General features: G+C 31.7%; 1 long non-coding RNA gene across 1 annotated transcript; it reads left to right on the forward strand.

Moving 5' to 3' along the window:
• Positions 1 to 550: 550 nt before the first annotated feature.
• On the forward strand, positions 551 to 1,335 carry LOC114535915. Its single transcript, XR_003688372.1, has 3 exons — positions 551 to 638; positions 860 to 924; positions 1,237 to 1,335. It is a non-coding gene; the product is annotated as an uncharacterized LOC114535915 (long non-coding RNA).
• Positions 1,336 to 6,122: the final 4,787 nt, after the last annotated feature.

The raw sequence follows: 6,122 nt of genomic DNA on the forward strand, positions 1-6,122 counted from the left end.
GTAAACAAAGTCGGGTGCGTAAACCAACGAGCTGAATTGAAAGTATTTAACGAGTAAAATGTTATTTACAATTTATTTGACAAGGTCGACAGTTAGCATTCAAGTTATCATGCACGACAATAAAAACTCGTTCGGTTGTTAGCTGCACCATTATTAGTTTAGCTGATTTGACTATTAGCAGTTGAACTGTACGATTAGAAGCCATTTTAAAATCCCAGGGGCGTAAAATCTATTGAGCTTATGAACAATATGAATTTTAGAAAATAGTGGTTGCGTTTTTTTTTGAGACACCCTGTAGTTTTAGTTGTATTAACGCGAAAAGAGAAGGCTTTTAAATCAAACTAAGAGTTTGTCCATTAATCGCTTCACGGAGCGGAATTTTGCTAATCACTTACAACGGACAATAGAAATATGCAAAACATTTTCATTTGGCTAATTTATATCCATTCCGGACAAGTCTGGCATGAGTTAGTTGATTATCTATTGTTATCAATGCTAAAATTGTCCGTTGGAATTTTCTTTGTCGTTGAAGTAATAAAAGGCGGTTGAATCTAGACGAAACTCAGTGTTTGCAGTCTCGAAAAGGAAGCATCAGTCGAAGAAGTTCAGGAAAAGTTGGAAGAGTCTTGCTTACTAAGGTACATGGTGATAGTTGGTTTGAACATCTTTTGGCTTGATCTGGCTTTGCAAACAAATTTACTGATCGCTGTGTTGATTTGAATAGCGTGGGAAGACGTGAGCGAATGGAGTCATATTCTTGCCGATTTTTACTGCTTTATCTTGTATATTTCGATTGAAAATGTCCAATGCAAGTGAGCTGTTACTTTAATTTAGTTTTTCCTTGCTTATTTGATTACAGAACGAACTACGGCGCCGAAAGATGGGAAAGGAGAAACGTAAAGGCTTGCTCGCAGCGAATAATAGGTATTGTTCTTAGTATATGTGTATTTTGCATTTGTGACTTGAAAAAACACGTTTGTACTTTGTTTACGGACAGTCGGGGTGGACGAAACTAGAATAGTTTTGATATATAGAAATGAATTCGAACTTTATGACTGAAACTAACTTTCCAGGCTGGCCTATTCGTTTTTCGGACAGGGTTGCCCAAAGGGAATGCTCGTTTTGAAAGGGAAAGACGGATTAAAACTCAATGCCTATATATATTTGTATTGGTATATGATTGTATTATGCTAGACTTCCCTGTCCTTTCGTTTTACCGAAGTTCTGTTTTTGTAGAACGAAAGAATCGTAAAGAGATGTCGGACATGCCTTGGGACATTAATGCACGCAAATACAAAACTCGATTTCGACAATATGCATGAGTAAAAATTGCATGGAATTGGCTTTTTTGACTAAGATATAAACTGAAGACTCTTCTGTTTACCTCCTTCATTTTCACGTTTTTCGCCTCTGCATGATTTTTGCATGAAGTCTGGTCGTATCAAGCATGCGGAGTGAATACAAGTGATTCTGGGCCCCAATCACTTGTGTTTTCTCCATTTGACGACTATAGTCCGACAAAAATATCGCTCAGAGAGCGCTTAAAACATAAAAACATGACATATGTATTTCTAGAAGGAGATGATAGTCCAGTGTTCTTGTCTTGTACAAAAACGTGCATGACATTTTGTATTAAAACGTGCATGACATTTTGTATTAAAACGTGCATGAATTTTGTATTAAAACGTGCATGACATTTTGTAAACGTGCATGACATTTTGTATTAAAACGTGCATGACATTTTGTATAAAACGTGCATGACATTTTGTATTAAAACGTGCATGACATTTTGTATTAAAACGTGCATGACATTTTGTATTAAAACGTGCATGACATTTTGTATTAAAACGTGCATAACATTTTGTATTGAAACGTAAATGACATTTTTTATTAAAACGTGCATGACATTTTGTATTAGAACGTGCATGATTTTGTATAAAACGTGCATGACATTTTGTATTAAAACGTGCATGACATTTTGTATTAAAACGTGCATGACATTTTGTACCAAAACGTGCATGACATTTGTTTAAAACGTGCATGACATTTTGTATTAAACGTGCATGACATTTTGTATTAAAACGTGCATGACATTTTGTAAAACGTTGCATGACATTTTGTATTAAAACGTGCATGATATTTTTTACCAAAACGCGCATAACATTTTGTATTAAAACGTGCATGACAATTTGTATTAAAACGTGCATAACATTTTGTATTAAAACGTGCATAAAATTTTGTATTAAAACGTGCATGACATTTTGTATTGAAACGTGCATGACATTTTGTATTAAAACGTGCATGACATTTTGTATTAAAACGTGCATGATATTTTGTACCAAAACGTGCATGACATTTTGTATTAAAACTTGCATGACATTTTGTATTAAAACGTGCATGACATTTTGTAATCAAACGTGCATGACATTTTGTACCAAAACGTGCATGACATTTTGTAATAAACGTGCATGACATTTTGTATTAAAACGTGCATAACATTTTGTATTAAAACGTGCATAAAATTTTGTATTAAAACGTGCATGACATTTTGTATTGAAACGTGCATGACATTTTGTATTAAAACGTGCATGACATTTTGTATTAAAACGCGCATAACATTTTGTATTAAAACGTGCACGACATTTTGTATTAAATCTTGCATGACATTTTGTATTAAAACGCGCATAACATTTTGTATTAAAACGTGCATGACATTTTGTAATAAAACGTGCATGACATTTTGTATTAAAACTTGCATGAAATTTTGTACCAAAACGTGCATGACATTTTGTATTGAAACTTGCATGAAATTTTGTACCAAAACGCGCATAACATTTTGTATTAAAACGTGCATGACATTTTGTATTCAAACGTGCATGAAATTTTGTATTAAAACGTGCATAACATTTTGTATTAAAACGTGCATGACATTTTGTATTAAAACGTGCATGACATTTTGTAATAAACGTGCATGACATTTTGTATTAAAACGCGCATAACATTTTGTATTAAAACGTGCACGACATTTTGTATTAAATCTTGCATGACATTTTGTATTAAAACGCGCATAACATTTTGTATTAAAACGTGCATGACATTTTGTAATAAAACGTGCATGACATTTTGTATCAAAACGTGCATAACATTTTGTATTAAAACTTGCATGACATTTTGTACCAAAACGTGCATGACATTTTGTATTGAAACTTGTATGAAATTTTGTACCAAAACGCGCATAACATTTTGTATTCAACCGTGCATGACATTTTGTGTTAAAACGTGCATGACATTTTGTATTAAAACGTGCATGACATTTTGTGTTAAACGTGCATGACATTTTATTTTGAAACGTGCATAACATTTTGTATTAAAACGTGCATGAAATTTTGTATTAAAACGTGCATGACATTTTGTATTAAAACGTGCATGACATTTTGTATTACAACATGCATGACATTTTGTATTAAAACGTGCATAAAATTTTGTATTAAAACGTGCCTGAAATTTTGTATTGAAACATGCATGACATTTTGTATTAAAACGTGCATGACATTTTGTATTAAAACATGCATGATATTTTGTACTAAAACGTGCATGACATTTTGTATTAAAACTTGCATGACATTTTGTATTAAAACGCGCATAACATTTTGCACTAAAACGTGCATGACATTTTGTATTCAAACGTGCATGACATTTTGTACCAAAACGTGCATGACATTTTGTATTAAAACTTGCATGTCATTTTGTATTAAAACGCGCATAACATTTTGTATTAAAACGTGCATGAACTTTTGTATTAAAACGTGCATGACATTTTGTATTCAAACGTGCATGACATTTTTTACCAAAACGTGCATGACATTTTGTATTAAAACGTGCACGACATTTTGTACTAAAACTTGCATTACATTTTGTATTAAAACGCGCATAACATTTTGTATTAAAACGTGCATGACATTTTGTAATAAAACGTGCATGACATTTTGTATTAAAACGTGCATGACATTTTGTATTAAACGTGCATGACATTTTGTATTAAAACGTGCATGACATTTTGTACCAAAACGTGCATGACATTTTGTATTAAAACTTGCATGACATTTTGTACCAAAACGCGCATAACATTTTGTAATAAAACGTGCATGACAATTTGTATTAAAACGCGCATAACATTTTGTATTAAAACGTGCATAACATTTTGTATTAAAACATGCATAAAATTTTGTATTAAAACGTGCATGACCTTTTGTATTGAAACGTGCATGACATTTTGTATTAAAACGTGCATGACATTTTGTATTAAAACGTGCATGATATTTTGTACCAAAACGTGCATGACATTTTGTATTAAAACTTGCATGACATTTTGTATTAAAACGTGCTTAACATTTTTTATTAAAACGTGCATGACATTTTGTATTAAAACGTGCATGACATTTTGTATTCAAACGTGCATGACATTTTGTATTAAAACGTGCATGACATTTTGTATTAAATGCATGACATTTTGTATTAAAACGCGCAAAACATTTTGTATTAAAACGTGCACGACATTTTGTATTAAAACTTGCGTGACATTTTGTATTAAAACGCGCATAACATTTTGTATTAAAACGTGCATGACATTTTGTAATAAAACGTGCATGACATTTTGTATCAAAACGTGCATGACATTTTGTATTAAAACTTGCATGACATTTTGTACCAAAACGTGCATGACATTTTGTATTGAAACTTGCAAGAAATTTTGTACCAAAACGCGCATACCATTTTGTATTAAAACGTGCATGACATTTTGTATTGAAACGTGCATGACATTTTGTATTAAAACGTGCATGACATTTTGTAATAAAACGTGCATGACATTTTGTACCAAAACGTGCATGACATTTTGTATTAAAACGTGCATGACATTTTGTATTAAAACTTGCATGACATTTTGTACCAAAACGTGCAAGACATTTTGTATTGAAACTGCATGAAATTTTGTACCAAAACGCATAACATTTTGTATTAAAACGTGCATGACATTTTGTATTGAAACGTGCATGACATTTTGTATTAAAACGTGCATGACATTTTGTATTAAAACGTGCATGACATTTTGTACCAAAACGCGCATAACATTTTGTATTAAAACGTGCATGACATTTTGTATTAAAATGTGCATGACATTTTGTATTAAAACGTGCATGACATTTTGTATTAAAACGTGAATGATATTTTGTACCAAAACGTGCATGACATTTTGTATTAAAACGTGCATGACATTTTGTATTAAAACGTGTATGACATTTTGTATTAAAACGTGCATGACACTTTGTACCAAAACGGGCATGACATTTTGTATTAAAACGTGCATGACATTTTGTACCAAAACGTGCATGACATTTTGTACCAAAACGTGCATGACATTTTTTAATGAACGATCATGACATTTTGTATTAAAACGTGCATGACGTTTCGTATTAAAACGTGCATGACGTTTTGTATTAAAACGTTCATGACATTTTGTATTAAAACGCGCATAACATTTTGTATTAAAACGTGCATGACATTTTGTAATAAAACGTGCATCACATTTTGTATCAAAACGTGCATGACATTTTGTATTAAAACTTGCATGACATTTTGTATTGAAACTTGCATGAAATTTACCAAAACGCGCGTAACATTTTGTATTAAAACGTGTATGAATTTTGTATTCAAACGTGCATGACATTTTGTATTCAAACGTGCATGACATTTTGTATTAAAACGTGCATAACATTTTGTATTAAAACGTGTATGACATTTTGTATTCAAACTTGCATGACATTTTGTATTCAAACGTGCATGACATTTTGTATTAAAACGTGCATAACATTTTGTATTAAAACGTGCATGAAATTTTGTATTAAAACGTGCATGACATTTTGTATTAAAACGTGCATGACTGCCATGACATTTTGTAATAAAACGTGCATGACATTTTGTATCAAAACGTGCATGACATTTTGTATTAAAACTTGCATGACATTTTGTACCAAAACGTGCATGACATTTTGTATTGAAACTTGCATGAAATTTTGTACCAAAACGCGCATAACATTTTGTGTTAAAACGTGCATGACATTTTG

The sequence above is a fragment of the Dendronephthya gigantea genome, unplaced genomic scaffold, assembly GCF_004324835.1.
Source record: "Dendronephthya gigantea isolate DGI-Jeju-01 unplaced genomic scaffold, DenGig_1.0 000127F, whole genome shotgun sequence".
Classification (NCBI taxonomy): Eukaryota; Metazoa; Cnidaria; class Anthozoa; order Malacalcyonacea; family Nephtheidae; genus Dendronephthya; species Dendronephthya gigantea.